This window comes from Bombina bombina, chromosome 4, assembly GCF_027579735.1.
Source record: "Bombina bombina isolate aBomBom1 chromosome 4, aBomBom1.pri, whole genome shotgun sequence".
Classification (NCBI taxonomy): Eukaryota; Metazoa; Chordata; class Amphibia; order Anura; family Bombinatoridae; genus Bombina; species Bombina bombina.
Window position 1 is genome coordinate 929,253,136 of NC_069502.1, and position 18,351 is coordinate 929,271,486.

The following is an 18,351-nucleotide window of genomic DNA, read 5'->3' on the forward strand; positions in this document are numbered from 1 at the left end:
TCCTGCTTTTCAAATAAAGGAGTAAATTAGAAAGTTGCTTAAAAGTGCATGCTCTATCTGAATCATAAAAAATTGAGTTTAGTATCCCTTTAAAGCCACAGCCTCACAGTATGTATATATTTCTATTTTGAGGACACTTATCTGAGACCTATCAGGACCTTTTGTGTTCAAAGAAAGCCAAGATGTTAATTAGTACAGTTTCCTTCACCATCAAAAGGCTCTAGGAAACTGGAGGAAACTGACAGGAAGAGTTCTGACATACCCAAAGCCAAAACAGAATCAAAGGACACATTTCTGAGAGTCAACTGCTTGCATGGTAAGTGTCTCACAGGATAAAAACCTTCAAGCAAAGCTTCACAATGGTCTCACTTTCAATCATGAAGAGAAGACTTTGAGCTGCAGGTTTGACAAGTTGAATGGCATTAAGAAAGACATTGCTAACATGGCAAATTTAAAGAAGCTTTCCTGGTTATGAAGCACCAATAGTGGACTACTGAAGATGGGAAGGTCTTGTGGATGGATGAACAGAAATTTGAAATGTTTGGTTCATCCCACACAGCTTTGTATGGTGTAGAATAAGCAATATGGCTCCTCAATATGTGACCAACTGTCAACCATGTAGGAGAAATCCTAGTTGGTCAGGGGTTCATCCTACAGCAAGATAATGATAAACATACCTCCAGACTCTGCCAGAACTACCTTATAATAAAAGAACAATATGGTAGGCTTCAAATCATGGAATAACCAGCACAGTCTCCAGACTTAAACCCCATCAAGCTGGTTTAGGATGAACTGGACAGAAGGGTGAAAGCAAAGCATTCTACAAGTTTAATACGTTAGCGGAACTTCTGCGACAGTGTTGGGAGGAACTTTCTGAACAATATTTGGTCTCCATTGCAGAAAACATACCACAAGTGTGTTTAGCTGTTATATGCAAAAAGAGGCTGACTGATTAAATATCAAGAGAATGAAACAAATTAGATAATAGAAGTAAACTAGAAAGTTGTTTAAAATGGCACGCTCTTTCTAAATCATGAAAGAAAAAAAAATGTTTTTCATGTCCCTTTAAGAATATGCGCTCTCAATAATATTGCTAATATATACAATTTCTAATATATAACTGTGAGATTGAGTAAGTAAAGATATTAACCAGTAAGAAACCAACCACAATGACTTACCCTGCGCACCATCTTTTTACACTTAAAACCAAAAATTCTGCCACAGGGCAATACCTACAAAGCTTGTTTTATTTAACAAAAAAGTACAATAGCAAATCATATAGAGCATAAACCAGAAGGAAAACCACAATGAAAAAAACGTTTTGTTTATTTTATTTTTTTTCAAAGTTAATGCTTAACAAACTTATTTTTGCAGATGAAAAATAGAAATAGAAAAACAAAGCTGGCCTCTGGTATGATAAATACAAACAGAAAAAAACACCACTTGTCTGTAACTCATAAAGAAGTAATGTGAGCTATCTGGCATGCTTCAGTGCTTATACACCCAAAGCTGGGAAGATTTCATAGCTGCCTGCCAATTCAAGAAACCCACTAATTTCTTTCACCACTCATTCTACACTTCAAGTGTTTAAAGCTCCAAAAATATCTGGCACTTGTCCAACGCTCCCTCAGTGACACCTGCTGTGAATGTGAGAACCCACAATCAGCTATAGCATGGTCACTCCAACTGGCAAAAAAAAAAATAATCTTCAGAATACTGCACCTATGGGAAACGCCAGATTCCTGCAAAATACCAAATAGGTGATAGGGCATTAATTAATTACAAATATACCTTACGTTGAAAGATGCCTGAAATGCAAAAAATTACATGTTCTAATTCTTTATAGCATTTAATTTTTTTCATTAGCGACTCAAACTCACTATGCGTTTAACCTTTGCAAAGTCTTTGAGCACCTGGGCAGAACACAGCCAGTAAGTCTGCAAGTCAGGATCGGCAGTCACCAAATGTGTTCTGCTCAGTAGCCCCGAGGCTTGGCGCTCTAGAGTAAGACTTTACTTATGTGTTTAATGTCTTGGCAAGGATTAAACGTATGGTAAATTTGAGTCACAAATTACATTTGTTTTTTTAAATGCAAGAAAGAATAACAACATGTAATATTTGCACCATATTATTCATTTAAATTCTAAAATAAATTTTAGATTAATTTTTTTTGCTTATTCACTAAATCCGTTAAATGTGGGAGAACATTATTGACCATAGAATTTTATTGGAAAAAATAAAACATCCATTAAACTGATAAAACTTTAGTGCTGGTTTGAGAGAAGAGGGTATTATTAATGTAAAAAATACATGATTTGTTAAAGCTTATACTGGTTACTAGTCATAGCTATGTGTTGCAAATCCACAAACTGGTTATACACATATATAAAGTTCTGCTTAGGAGAATTCCATCTCCCCAGAAAAACAATGGCATATGATCCCATTAACTGCAGCAGTCGCACGTAGGTGCTACAGTGCTTAAAGCATGCATTTTTTTCATCAGGACGTCCCTTTAAATAGTGGCAGTCTATAACCATTTGTGTAACCTAGAGAATTATAGGTTTGTTATTTTTTTTGTAAAGCACAATGCACCTATTTGCATATTTCCATGTTCTGGGGCATCAAGGTTCTAAAAAAAAAAAACTAAAAAAAAATAAGGCTTCTTTGCAAACAAAACATTTAGCATTCACAATACAATCATCCTTTTATTTTTCTGCGTTTTACATCATTTTCTTTGGCATTAATCAGTGCAAGAAAATTCTCTTCTCTCTCCTTAAGGTAAACAAAATACACTAAAAGCTAAGTAGCTGCTCCCTATAGCTGTGCAGCATTTGCAACCTTAGCAAAACAGCACTGTGAAAGAGTTTGCGTTCTTTTCCTCTGATCCGGTTGGTATTCTGAGAAATCTTAGTAGTAAGCATTTTGTCAACTCACACAGACATTCCTAGAGCAGGCAGGGCAAAATATCTGGGAAGGAAAAGAAAGAAGATACCCGTTTTAATATTTTGTTTAACAGCAGGGTTTAAAAACACAACATATCTACAGCAAGGAGACAGGGGCTCTTTTGCATGAAAACTTATCGCCAAGATAAAACACACGTTAAAAAAAAAAAGAAAAAAAAAAAAGGTTTATGTAGACATAATATACAGATTACAAAAAAACTGAATTAAAGGATTTCAAATAAACCACAATTATTTGACAAAGTGGCAGTTAAAACAATTATAGAATTCACTGGTTACATCTTTAGAGGAATCTTTAAACATTAGAATTAAAGGTGTGCACGGCTTGGAACGTAATGTTGATAATGTCAGAGGTAAAACATAATTATTACCTTTTTTTTTTTTAAAGAAAGTCAAATCGCTATTATGTCTTAAAGATCTGAAAAGTAAGCTCTTATCTCACAATTCAAAGTCACCTAAGACTGACAGACGTTTTTTAGAACATAAATACAATGTAATAAATTTACTCTAAATATGACCAGCTAGCTCCCAGTAAGTGTGCTCCTTCTAACATAGAATACCATGAGAACGCAGTAAATCTGATAAAGTAAATAGAACATGGTATGCTCTATCTGAACCATGAAAGTTTAAAAAGGGGCAGTATTCTCAAAATTGCTTTGTTTCCGAATCCCTTGGTATCCTTTGTTGAACAAAAACTCTAAAATATAGGTAGGTCTGTGAACGTGTCTATAGTACTCTATGGCAGCAGTCCAACATTGTTTGTAGTAGTGTTATACATTGTTGCAAATACTGCTGCAAAAGCATACTAAAGACACGTCTAGGTTCTTATGAAGGTACCTAGATTTAAGATTTACTCTTCAACAAAGAATACCAAGGGAACAAAGCAATTTTGATAATAGAAGTAAATTGTAAAGTTGTTTAAAATTGTATGATTTATCTAAATCCTTAAAGTTTATTTTTAACTTTACTGTCCCTTTAATTTGAACTTTTATGACCCTATAAGGAAGAGAACTACATAATAAAGATTCACTTGAAGTGATTGTAAGGTTTATTAGTTGAAAACACAGTATATAAAAAGTATATAGAAAAAGTGTTTAATTCATGAATATATTTAAAGGCGCTTCCTTTATAAAATATTTACTGTTTAGAGATAGTAAACATTGCGCTGTTCCTCTGCCCGCATCTAATACTGGATTTAGTTGAGTGATGACGAATCTGGCTTCATCCAATTGTTGCGTGCCCCACGAGCTGGACACTATGTGGGGTACGCAACGTTTGGAAGAAGCCGGATTCGTCATCACTCAGCTAAATCAAATATTAGATGTGGGCGGAGGAAAGGCGCAGTGTTTATCATCACTAAATGGTAAATATTTTACAAAGGAAGCGCCTTGAAATATTTTTATGAATTGAAAGGCCAATATTTTTATAAATAATTTTATATAATGTGTTTTCAACTTTTAAACTTCACCATCACTTTAATGTTTTATTATATACTGAATAAAAAGTACTAAACAAGTCAGATGATTCCTAATCATTGAGGTAAAAATTTACTATAACACAGCCCAATCTACCATTAAAAAGTTTCAATAAAATCAATGCAACATTTTGACTCTGTGTTGAATGTATCATTAAAGTGATGGTAACCCCCCCCCCCCTTTTTAAAAACAGATCCGGAATGTTAGTTATAATTTAGATGGAGTTTAATTCAGCAGTTGTAATAAGGACCAGTAAATACAATCAATAAATGTATGATAGCAAGGCAATGCAATGCAATAGCACTTAGTCAGAATTTCATGCGAGTAGTAGATTTTTTTTTTCTGACAAATTTCAAATTTGTCTTTTTCCCACTCCTCCTGTATCATGTGACAGCAATCAGCCAATCACTAATGCATATATATGTGAATTCTTGCACATGCTCAGTAGGAGCTTGTGACTCAGAGTGTAAATATAAAAAAACTGTGCACATTTTGTTAATGGAAGTAAATTGAAAAGTTGTTTAAAATTGCATGCTCTATCTAAATAACGAAAGTTTAATTTTGACTTAAGTGTCCCTTTAATATAGATATGAAATTCAAATTCCCTGCGCTCCTCCACCCACTTCAAAAGTAATTTTTTCTGTGAGCTAAAGGTCTGAATTGTCTTCCAATCAGCACTCTAGCTACATTAAAAGTGCCATATGGGGAGAGCGCTGATTACACAACAATTCAAACGGTTCGCTACTTTTGAAGTGGGCGGAGGAATGCGGGGTAATTACTTTTTAATACAGATATAAAAAATAAAATTCAAATTATAGCTCATTTTCGTTACAACATCTAAAATATCACTAACATTCCAGATCTATGTCCCTTTAACAAACTATATGACTTCCAAAGTTAGCAAAACCATTCAAAGGCACATACACATGTACGTTTTCACATAAACAGTTTACTAACGTCATTTATAATGTGAAAACAGTTACAGATGTTAAAAAAGAAAAAAAATATAAAAGGTAAAAGAAAAATAAATCTGTGCCAATGTGTGTTTACTTTAAATCCTTTAGGGGTATGGAAAAAACTAACATTCCGACCAGCACTGTAAACATTTCAGTTTACATTTACGAATAAAATGGGGAAAAAATGGGTAACTTTGTATGGAATTAAAGCTAAATTACATACACTCTAAAATCGGTTCTTACTTAAAATACAAAAGCTACAAATTATAGAATTTTAAAGCAAGAAAGAGGCTTCATATATTACATAAAATCTTTACTGACTTCTCAAAAGCAGAAAACAATGACACTAATAGAAAAAAAACAAAAAAAAATATGGCAAAACAAACTAACAAAAAGGTCAGGATAAAGTTGCATAACCAGGCAGATGTGTTTTTAAATTAATTTCAGTAAAGTAATGAGCTACCATTTTGAAACCTAGGTTTCCCTTATCTTACCTCTTCTGCTCAGGCTAATTAGCCAGAGAATAACCAATGGCTGTATGCAAGTAGCAAGGTTAGGCTTGTGAAATCAGACAGAGCATAAACTATTGAACAACTTTCCAATTTTCAACAAAGGATACCAAGAGGATGAAGGAAATTAGATAATAGAAGTAAATCGGAAAGTTTTATTTTACAATTCAAAGTCACGTAAGAGCTTGACAGCCCATTTTTAGGACATAAATACAAAGTAATAAATTTGCTCTGGAATACCATCTGGTTTGACATCTATCTTTTATCTTTCATATTACTAATTACTCACTAATATTTTAGCGTTGAATGAGTAAAGCTTAAAGGGACAATATTCTATAAAATTGTTTTTCCCTTAATGTGTTTCCTATTACTTTTTTACCAGCTGCAGAGTATAAAACGTATAAGATTTGCTTTTTAAGACTTATTTGTGTATATGAATTAGCTGATTTTGTGTTTTGAAGCCACGACCTAATAAAATGGGTTGAGCTTGTAGGTATAATCAGATCTCATTACTTTATCACACTGTGTACATATACCTGCTTCTTTATCTTATATCTGTCCATAAACCAATCACCAATACTTGGATAGAACAATGGAAAATTAACATTTTATTACCTTCTCTCTTCTAAAACCCATTGGGAGTGTATTTTTTTTCTACTGGCTGCATTAACACAGCTTGGCCTCAAGGCCAAAAACTTTCAGGATGGGTGGGGATACCACAGGCTAAAAAAACTAATTCAAAAGCCAATATAAGGGTGATGGAAATACTTGTAAACAATTTAATACACTCCAGCAGGTAAAGTGGCTCATTGGGAACAAATTAAAGGGGAGAACATTTTTGAGTAAACTGTCCCTTTAAGTGGACACAGAAGCTAATCTCATTAAACCAAATAAAAACAAAGGTGACCGGCTGTAAGATTTCAAAAGACTGCATAATAAGAGAAAGATTTCTCACACATCTACGGCGGTGAGGCTCTTCACTCAGAATCTAGAATTCTAGAGTAAAGAGCCTTGCCACCGTAGATGTGTGAGAAATCTTCCTCTTATGCAGACTTTTGAAATCGGCTATGACTGAGTTTATGAAGGCGGTATGGGCACTGTACTTCAGCATGCCAGACGCTGCGTGTAGCTGAACTCTATGCCCCAGCTTTGGTTACAGGACCTGCCCCCTAATCAACCTGACATGACGTCTAGCCAATAAAATTACTTAATAGAATGAGTCTCGAGCCATCTTAATTGTGAGACTACTTATCATACGCAGGAGCGGTACGCAGATAAGGTTGCTTGACGGTCCCAGCGTTATGCAAAGAGAGAGCTCTTGCAGTAAGTAAAGACAGAGCGCGGCTGATTTTTAAAGCTGTATTGTTTGTGTAAAAAATAAAATTTTCAGCCAGCAGGTCCTATTTGTCTCAAATATACAATTTTCAGCCAGCAGGTCCTATTTGTGGCAGAAAACTTAAAATTATGCTTACCTGATAATTTTCTTTTCTTCTGACGGGAAGAGTCCACAGCTGCATTAATTACTTTTGGGAATTTCAGAACCTGGCCACCAGGAGGCAGTAAAGACACCCCAGCCAAAGGCTTAAATACCTCCCCCACTTCCCTCATCTTCCAGTCATTCTGCCGAGGGAACAAGGAACAGTAGGAGAAATATCAGGGTGAAAAAGGTGCCAGAAGAAGAAACTAAATTACAGCCGCCTCATCGATAAACGTGGGCAGGTAAGCATAATTTAAGTTTTTCTTCTTAAACGGGAAGAGTCCACAGCTGCATTCATTACTTTTGGGAAAAGAATACCCAAGCTATAGAGGACACTGAATGCAAACAAATGGCGGGTACAGAAGGCGGCCCCTTCAAAGGGCACCACAGCCTGAAATTACCCATAAAAACTGAAAAACAATAATAACTGCCCACCAGATAACAACCGGCATGCTGTGCTGGAGACCACTCAAAATCCTTAGATTCCACTGAGCAAAAAGCCCCCAAGGAGCCAAGTCCCGCAAGCTCTGAGTACCCAAAAGGAGATCCCAAGGAACGTCAGAATAGGGTAAGAGACCCCAAGACAAAGCGAAACGAAGGTTGTTACAGAACAACCACCCAAGGAAAAGAACTCACTATAAAGTCCAACTCCCAAAGAGACACTCGAAACCCATGAGAAAGAACAAAATCCCTCCACAGATCCCCTGACACAACACCATAAAACATATGGTACTCTAAGGAAGCCACAAGCTCCCCACTGAACCCTAGTCTAGCAGACACAACCGCTACAACTAGCCACATATAGGTAGGAAACCTATATCTGGACTGAAGGAAAAACATGAAGCTCACCGACAGGATGGAAAAACCAACTGTCCCAGCAGAAAAAGAGGGCGCTCTGTGAAACACAGAACCATAACTGACAGAAACTTGTGAGTTCCAGCTCCCGGGCAGCAAAGCTGACCCTAAGTCAGCATGGGACCTCATCCCATAGAGAGTGCTGAATTAATGACGGTAACATCCAACCAGGAAAGTCCAAAACCCAGAAGATAACCAACACCAGCCGCAACACAACCAATGGAGCAGGTACACCCGTGAACCCCCCCACCAGGGAGGATAACAGGGACAACAAAAGAACACGGTCAGACCCAAGAGAGCAGACAGATCCCGGACCTCCCTTCCAAGAAACGGACCCAACCCAAAAAAGGGCTGAAAACGTCTGCCTCCAAAGAGAGTGGACGTCCTAAGAGGAAACTACACATTGGAAAACTTTCTGACCAATTAATAGCAGCTGGTAAGCTACCACAAATCCATGACAGAAAAATACAGCTTGCTAGCACACATCGCAAGGCTACAACAGCTGGCTCTACATGTTCAGGTTACAAAACCCATACACAGGCCCCGTCTCTAAGAAGGAACAATCCCAAATGGGAAGATAGGGCACAGAGCTACCACAATACCATAGTACCAGAGCCAGACCCCCAACATCCCACACGCAAGGAGGGAAGAAAAGAATCCTCGAACGAGAAGATAAGGACCCACAGGGTCTCCATGGAAACAGTATATTTCCAAATCCTCCCCGAAAGGATAAAGCCAAGGAGACCACTTCCCCAGCCGTAGGCAAGGCGAAGAAACCAAAGAGAATGGTAAAACAATACCATTGAGTAATAACGCAACGGTCATTACTACCAGCTCAGTCGAGACAAAATCTCGAGCCTTAAATGCAAAAGTTGCCACTGGCAATAACCAAAGATCCACCTGAAAGGCAGCAAACTAACCTTCAGGCAAATATCAAATCTCCCATGAGAGTGAAAAACAAACTCCCCGAAGGGACAAGCGGACGCTCTAAACCCTAAAGTTTAAAACTGAACCGTCTAGGACCGAGCGCAGTGACTCGGACCCCAAAACCTCAGACAAGAGACATGGCCCCCAGACCCCCCTGAAACCCGGGGACAGGCCGTACCTCCTAAGGAACCACCAAGTTGCCTCCTATGGAGAAAGGCACTCTAGGTAGCGCCTAGCACACCCCAATGTCCTTGAACATTGGACAATCACAAGATACTCAGATAAGGATCATAAAAAGACCTCTAGATAGGCCTCCGAGATGGCAATCCACACCCGTAGGTGGATCTGAACCCTGGACCCTCCGCTTGCAACCCCAGAAACCAAGAGCTCCTAGGAGGTTTGAGAGCAACACTCCCAGTCCAGGGACCCCTGAGTTTATCAGGGACAGGGCTCCCTAAAAGGGAGAACATGCCACAATAGCTGGATTTAAGACAAAATCTTAGCCATGTGGGCAATTAAGCTACCCACTAGACTCTTAGTTGGAGAGGAAAAGATCCTCACAGGATCAGCCTCCCTGAAATCCTGTACCAGGAATAACATGGGCAACCCCTTAATTCCCGCTGAGAGGCAGTTGCCGGAAAAAAACTCAAAGAAAGAAACTCAACTCCTGCGCTCCATCTTATGAGAGCATGCAATATACAGAAAAAGGGGAGGGATGGACATATCCGAAATCCGAGACTCAGATAATCAGACTGCTCAAGAAGGGAATATCAGTCCCAGCAACCTCGAGGGGCACCTGCACCTAGGCTACAAGGAAACAGACAGAATACAAAGATTGAAACGAAAATCGTCATCTCAATTGGTACCCCAACAGTCCAGCGGTCATCCGAACCTCCAAACCCCTTGGGAATGGAGAATTTCAGTTCTGAGGTGAAACCTCCAGACCCTACGAGGAATCAAACGGATCCCCACATAAAGAATGACAGAGGACCTATACAATCCCTCCGTCGGTTCATCGAGGACGAGGAGCAAGTTGACGTATAAGAAACGAAAACACCCCCTCGAGTAATGGATAAATAAAACATAAAACGAACACTCCAATAAAGTGAACGACTCGACACCCAACATAATAACCAGCACACTGGCACCACGTGGGTGACATGAACCTTAAGGAACAGCAGCTAGCGCCCGACCAGTACCCGCCTGGCACACGGAACACCTGAAACTGTCCAAGAAAAATTCGAAGCCCCAAGAGGGATCGAAAACAAACTATAATCATAACTAAGTTTTGATATAGAAAACGCACAGCCTCCAAGGAAGTACGCACGCGACCACAAAATCGAAAGTATCAGTTCCAGAGAAAGAATGTTCCCAAACTGGAAAATTATGGCAGACATGAGCTCTTTTTCTTTTTCAAAACAAATCAAATATATATTAATCGGATTAAATAAAATGAAGGCAGCACCCTAAGGTGAACGCCCAAGGAAAACGGCACGCCAACCGGACCAGCCGATTAGAGGCCCAAGCTCAGAACTGGAACAGACGATAAAGAGATTGCTTCATCCCCACACGTCTAATCCAGTTTGCCGTCCGGCACAGAAGACCGAGGATCCCTCGGCCTAGTAGGGCTAGAATCCTCCAGCACAGCCAAAACATGCCTTAACAAAACATGAAGACGTGCCAGTCTATAATGGAAGGCAAAATGATCCCCTGCCGGGTCGATGGGTGACCCAGGCCCCTAAAGCATCAGAGGCCATCGCTTCCACAGAAGGTCTGGTTCTGGGGCACGCGCCTCCCGGGAGATGGGATCCTCAGGGGTGGATGGCTCAACGCACTCTAAATTCCCTGATACGGGGAAGAGAGTACTCTAGAACGGCAATCGGAACATAACTGATGGGCATGGATAACCCTGGCCATTTCATACTCTACGCAAGACGTGTTCTCCAAATCGGAGATATCTGTCTCCAAAAAAATCAGAATCCTCCATAACTTGGAGATTGCAATTATGGGCAAACACTAACAGCACCTTACACCTCCAATGGCTGGGGCACTCACCACCTCCTGTGAACCAGACAACTAACGAACAGACTCTCTCCGTCACCACTCGGTCAATGTGCCGAAATGGAATACAATGTGACAACACCCAGTCACGAGGTGCATAGTGTAAGCCAAAAAAAACATGCCAGTTCCTAGGACTGCACAAAAAAAAATGAAGTAAGGCCGTTATGTCAAGTGTGACAGATAGTAGCCTCGCTTCTGATATGGACTTGAGTGAATAAAGGCAGGCAGCTTAACTCGTCAACGCTGATTGCCAAAGAAGCTGTTAATATGAGTCGGGATGGTTTCACAGAAAGACTCTCCCTGCATCTCCGGACTCTTTCACCCAAGCTCTTAGTGAGAGGCTGAAAGGATTACTTAAAACTCCAGTCCGATTTCGAAGAGTACTAGCCTCCATGAGAGACTATCTTCAATTTTCCGACACTTCCATGCCAACCTCCTGATACGAAAGGCAAAGAATGATTGGGGGATGAGGGGGAGGTATTTAAGCCTTTGGATGGGGTGTCTTTGCCTCCTCCTGGTTTCCAGGTTCTGAATTCCCAAAAGTAATGAATGCAGCTGTGAACTCTTCCTGTTTAAGAAGAAAAAACTATTTTCAGCCAGCAGGTCCTATTTGTGGCAAAAATAAATTTTTCAGCCAGCAGGTCTGATTTGTGGCAAAAATACATTTTGCAGCCAGCAGGTTCTATTTGTAGCCACAACATAATTTATGTAAAAACTTACCTGATAAATTAATTTCTTTTATAATGTAGAGTCCATGAGCTAGTGACGTATGGGAAAATACATTCCTACCAGGAGGGGGCAAAGTTTCCCAATCCTCAAAATGTCTATAAATACACCTCCCACTATACACATACTTCAGTTTAACATATAGCCAAGTAGTGAGGTGTAAAAAAGAGTAAATAAGCATACAAAAAGAGGAACTGGAAAATAATAATATTGTGCTTTTATACAAAAAAATATAACCACCAAAAACAGGGTGGGCCTCATGAACTTTCTATTATGAAAGAAATGAATTTATCAGGTAAGTTCTTGCATAAATTATGTTTTCTTTCATGTAAATAATTTAAGCGGAAATACTGGCGCTGAAAGCAGGGTAGTACACAAATACAATATACGGGTAACCTAAAAGGGTCTACCTTAGCAGGAATATAATCGTTATAAAAGTTAATAAATGGTTATAGCCTAATATATATCTAAGAAAATATATTTAATAGTGTAAAATTACAATACAATCAAGAAAAAAATCAGTGTTAATAAAATCAGTACATATATACTAAAAAGTAATTAATGGGGCCCTTTAAATTAGTTTGAAAAAACATACAGAAAGGGGAAAGATTAACCACAAATCTATATATATATATATATATACTGTGATTGAGGATAGAAGAAAACTATACTCAAATAAATATAAGTATAAAGATGGCAGAGATATTCAAACAGTATAAATAAAAACAAATAGTAATACAAACAGACTTAATAACCGGACGTCCAGCGTAAAAACCAGGGGTTAAAACAGTAATAATCTGGGGTTAAAACAGTATTAACCTGAAAGTGCACTATAGTGAACAAAAAAACTCGTGACTAGATGATCATACTAATAGCATTGGATCAAGCTAATGGGCGAGTGAGGTACCTTGCGCTAATCTGTGGAGCACAGATTGAATATTGTTCGTCCTGTACCTCCTCCTGAGGTGGGTGTGTACTCCTAGCGTAGTTCACTTACATCACCCTTTCTGAAAATGTCCAGCTGATTTTGGGAGGAACAGAATGTAAACGATCTCTGGGGTAATAGCAATCCTTTAGATGATGGTAGATAGTAACTTCAAGGCACTCTTATTCTGTGGTGCTTAGTGCAGGTACTAGATCATCTGGCAGTATATTCAATTTGTAGACTGGTGCGCCCCCTCAGAGGGCTGTATTCAAATTCACAGGCCTTGGGGGTAGTAAGCCAGGCGTTGGTAGTTGTCCTGTGTGCTTTTTCAACACAATAGCGATCCTTTCGGCGGCTGTATCAAGTTCACAAGCCTTAAAGGAGTTCAGCTTAGCAGTAGTTCTTCTTGTAGGAAATGAGACACAGTCATCAACCGGTTTCTCCCCTCACTTGGGGCTTTTTCAAGATGTGTTCTCATTGCTGGCAGGTATTCCTTTATAGGGCTATCCTGCATCCTTATTGGTTAGTTCAAAGGGGTGTGTGATCCCAGTTAAGTTGGAATTTGAGTTATATCCCTTAAACATTTAAGGAGGTATCTTATTGTCTCTTGTAGTTTTTTGGAAATGTCCCGTTGTTAATTTTAGTTTAACAACTAGTATACTAAAAGTACATATTGCTCCGGAAAGGAACAACCATACGTGTAATATGGTCACATCCATGGTGTCAAGTGAAATCAACTTAAAATTATGAGTAAAGTCTGTTCAAGAGTTAGTATTTTTTGGAGTCCTCAATTTGATTAAACACATAGGTAGAGGTAAAAGACATATGTCAGTATTGTACAGGGAATATAAAGTTTTTACAGAGTTTTACATTTGATAGTTACAAACAGAAGTAAATTAGGGACAAAAAGAGAGAACTGGGGGTTCTCATTGTCTTAGAGTTAAAGTTAAACACATAGGTAAAGAATTTTTCCCATATGTGTATATGATACAGAAAATAGACAGACATTCTAGATATTTCACGTTTGGTGGTTGCATATTGGGGCATACTTATCTGATCAAGAGTCAGTATTGTTTGGGGGATGATAGTATGATTAAACACATAGTTAAAGGTTAAACACATGTCGATATTTGTTCTCTTTTTGATAAATATTATAAAATCTTACATTTGGTACTTGCAAACGGAAGTTAATTATGAAAAAACGGTTCTTAGTGTATTAGGGGTAAAGTTAAACACATAGGTAAAAGTTAAACACATAGGTAGAAGTTAAACACATATGTGTATATGACATTGACAGACTATTCCAAAGTTTTACATTTGGTACTTGCAAACGGAAGTTAGTTATGAAAAACGGTTCTTAGTGTATTAGGGGTAAAATTAAACACATAGGTAAAAATTAAACACATATGTGTATATGACATAAAAAATGTAGACAGACTATTCCAAAGTTTTGCATTTGGTGGTTGCATACTTGGGCAAATAATGAAAGGAGGTTCCGATTGTTTTTAAAAGGCATATCTAATAGAGACCCTTAGGGGAAGTTTTAGTCAAACATAAAAGGAGCTACATCAAGTTCTGAGTTTAAGCCTAATGGGTGCAGTGTTTTCATGGTATATATCAGTTCGGCTTCCTTTTTTAGGAGCTTTGTTTCAAAATTCCCTCCTCTCCATTCTGGTTTGACTTTCGAAATCCCCCAGAATTTAAAGTCTTTAAGTCGGTTATTATGGACCTCTCTAAAGTGTCTGTATAGGTGTGTTTCCTTGTTGCCTTTTTCTATGATACAAAGGTGTTCTCTAATTCTTTCGCGGAGTGTTCTAGAGGTCTCTCCTAAATATTGCATATTACAACTACACTGTATGAGGTATATGATTCCTTTATCTGTACATCTGATAGTGTCATTTATATGGTAGGTTATTCCTGTTTGAGTTGACGTATATTCTTTGGTTTTATTTGTGTAGTGGCAGGATCTGCAGCAATGGCAGGGAAAGAAGCCTTTGACTATGTTCCCTAGTAGGTCATGTTGTTTGGACTGATTATTTGTTTTAAACTCGCTGGGGGCCAATGTGCTCTTTAGGTTCTTTGATTTTTTGTATATAAATCTTGGGTTAATAGAGATCTTATCTCCAATAATTGGATCCTCTCTAATTAGGTGCCAATGTTTTTTAATAATACGTTCGATAGTCTTATGGTCCCCATTATAGTTTGTAATGAAAGGGACAGATATATCCTCTGTTTCTTTTATGCCTATAGGATCTTCATGTCTTTTATATTTAAGTAAATCTTTTCTATCTATGTCTTTTATTTTATTGAAATTATCCTGAATTGTTATATCATCATACCCTTTGTCATTAAATTTCTTTATTAGAATTTTAGACTGTTCTTCGTAGTCTATTAGGTTAGTGCAATTTTTTCTAATCCGCAGAAATTGTGCTTTGGGTATATTTTCTTTCCACTTTGAAAGGTGGCAGCTTGTAGCATGAATAAAGTTGTTGGAATCTATTTTCTTAAAGAAAGTTTTGGTATTAAATTGGTCATTGTTGGCTTCAATGTCCAGATCTAGAAACGAAATTTTATGTTTATTTATTTCGTAAGTGAACTGTAATCCCCTCTCATTCTGGTTCATGGAGGAGAAAAGTTCTAATAGTGTTTCTTCAGTGCCTTTCCAGATAATCAGAATGTCGTCAATGTACCGCTTATAGGTCACCAGATACTGCACCAAGCTATTGGTTCCCAAAAATTCGGACTCCCAATCCCCCATAAAAAGATTGGCATAGCTTGGTGCAAATCTGGTGCCCATAGCGGTACCTTTAATCTGTAGATACATCTTTTGATTAAAAGAAAATGTATTGTTTTCAAGAATGAATCTGATGCTGTCTAATAGGAATTCTCTTTGTTCTTTGGATATAGTTTCATCTTTCTTTAGAAACTTTGTAACTGCTTTAACACCTAGATCATGTGCAATATTAGTGTATAAAGATGTTACGTCACATGTAGCTAAAATGATTTCACTGTCAATTTTCAAGTTATCTAGAAGTTGTAGCACTTGTGTTGAATCTTTCAAATATGAGGGTAATTGTTTGACATATTTTTGAAGGAATCTATCTATGTATTGGGACAAGTTGGCGGTGAGTGAGTTTATCCCTGAAATAATCGGGCGACCTGGTGGATTTTTCAAATCTTTATGAATCTTTGATAAAAAATAAAAAATGGGAATTCTAGGAAATTCGGGGTATAGGAAACTGTATTCTTTAGAGTTGAGTATACCTTTATTTTTAGCAGTATCTAGAAGTAGTTTCAAAATTAGATGGTCGGCTCTAGTGGGGTCTCTTTTTAACTCTTTATAGGTGGTTTCATCCTTCAATAGTCTTTCTGCTTCTACTAGGTAGTAGTCCCTGTCCATAATCACTACTCCACCCCCTTTATCGGCTGGCTTAATTATGATGTCTTTGTTCTCTTTCAGTCTTTTGAGGACATCATTTTCAGATTTTTTCAAATTAAATCAAATAATTCTACGTTCTTCCCTTTCTCTTGAGTGGGGTAAAACTTGGACTTTGGTTTTAAATCTGTATGAACAAATTTGGGGTCTTCGGTGTATTGTCTGGATGTGTATTGTTCAATTGGATTTTTAATAAAAACAGAATTTATGTTTACCTGATAAATTACTTTCTCCAACGGTGTGTCCGGTCCACGGCGTCATCCTTACTTGTGGGATATTCTCTTCCCCAACAGGAAATGGCAAAGAGCCCAGCAAAGCTGGTCACATGATCCCTCCTAGGCTCCGCCTACCCCAGTCATTCGACCGACGTTAAGGAGGAATATTTGCATAGGAGAAACCATATGATACCGTGGTGACTGTAGTTAAAGAAAATAAATTATCAGACCTGATTAAAAAACCAGGGCGGGCCGTGGACCGGACACACCGTTGGAGAAAGTAATTTATCAGGTAAACATAAATTCTGTTTTCTCCAACATAGGTGTGTCCGGTCCACGGCGTCATCCTTACTTGTGGGAACCAATACCAAAGCTTTAGGACACGGATGAAGGGAGGGAGCAAATCAGGTCACCTAAATGGAAGGCACCACGGCTTGCAAAACCTTTCTCCCAAAAAATAGCCTCAGAAGAAGCAAAAGTATCAAACTTGTAAAATTTGGTAAAAGTGTGCAGTGAAGACCAAGTCGCTGCCCTACATATCTGATCAACAGAAGCCTCGTTCTTGAAGGCCCATGTGGAAGCCACAGCCCTAGTGGAATGAGCTGTGATTCTTTCAGGAGGCTGCCGTCCGGCAGTCTCGTAAGCCAATCTGATGATGCTTTTAATCCAAAAAGAGAGAGAGGTAGAAGTTGCTTTTTGACCTCTCCTGTTACCAGAATAAACAACAAACAAGGAAGATGTTTGTCTAAAATCCTTTGTAGCATCTAAATAGAATTTTAGAGCGCGAACAACATCCAAATTGTGCAACAAACGTTCCTTCTTCGAAACTGGTTTCGGACACAAAGAAGGCACGACTATCTCCTGGTTAATGTTTTTGTTAGAAACAACTTTTGGAAGAAAACCAGGTTTAGTACGTAAAACCACCTTATCTGCATGGAACACCAGATAAGGAGGAGAACACTGCAGAGCAGATAATTCTGAAACTCTTCTAGCGGAAGAAATTGCAGCCAAAAACAAAACTTTCCAAGATAATAACTTAATATCAACGGAATGTAAGGGTTCAAACGGAACCCCCTGAAGAACTGAAAGAACTAAGTTGAGACTCCAAGGAGGAGTCAAAGGTTTGTAAACAGGCTTGATTCTAACCAGAGCCTGAACAAAGGCTTGAACATCTGGCACAGCTGCCAGCTCTTTGTGAAGTAACACAGACAAGGCAGAAATCTGTCCCTTCAAGGAACTTGCAGATAATCCTTTCTCCAATCCTTCTTGAAGAAAGGATAGAATCCTAGGAATCTTTACCTTGTCCCAAGGGAATCCTTTAGATTCACACCAACAGATATATTTTTTCCATATTTTGTGGTAAATTTTTCTAGTTACAGGCTTTCTGGCCTGAACAAGAGTATCAATAACAGAATCTGAGAACCCTCGCTTTGATAAGATCAAGCGTTCAATCTCCAAGCAGTCAGCTGGAGTAGGACCAGATTCGGATGTTCGAACGGACCTTGAACAAGAAGGTCTCGTCTCAAAGGTAGCTTCCATGGTGAAGCCGATGACATATTCACCAGATCTGCCTACCAAGTCCTGCGTGGTTACGCAGGAGCTATCAAGATCACCTACGCCCTCTCCTGATTGATCCTGGCTACCAGCCTGGGGATGAGAGGAAACGGCGGGAATACATAAGCTAGGTTGAAGGTCCAAGGTGCTACTAGTGCATCTACTAGAGTCGCCTTGGGATCCCTGGATCTGGACCCGTAGCAAGGAACCTTGAAGTTCTGACGAGAGGCCATCAGATCCATGTCTGGAATGCCCCACAGTTGAGTGATTTGGGC

The 18,351-nt window shown here is 38.6% G+C and overlaps 1 protein-coding gene across 1 annotated transcript in view; it reads right to left on the reverse strand.

Moving 5' to 3' along the window:
* Positions 1–1,308: 1,308 nt before the first annotated feature.
* Positions 1,309–18,351, reverse strand: part of MTHFD1L (methylenetetrahydrofolate dehydrogenase (NADP+ dependent) 1 like) — a 1,099,716-nt gene continuing 1,082,673 nt past the window's right edge. The window contains exon 24 of the mRNA XM_053711891.1: positions 1,309–2,967. The gene's annotated coding sequence lies outside the window, so the exon portion shown is untranslated. The remainder of the gene's footprint in view (positions 2,968–18,351) is intronic.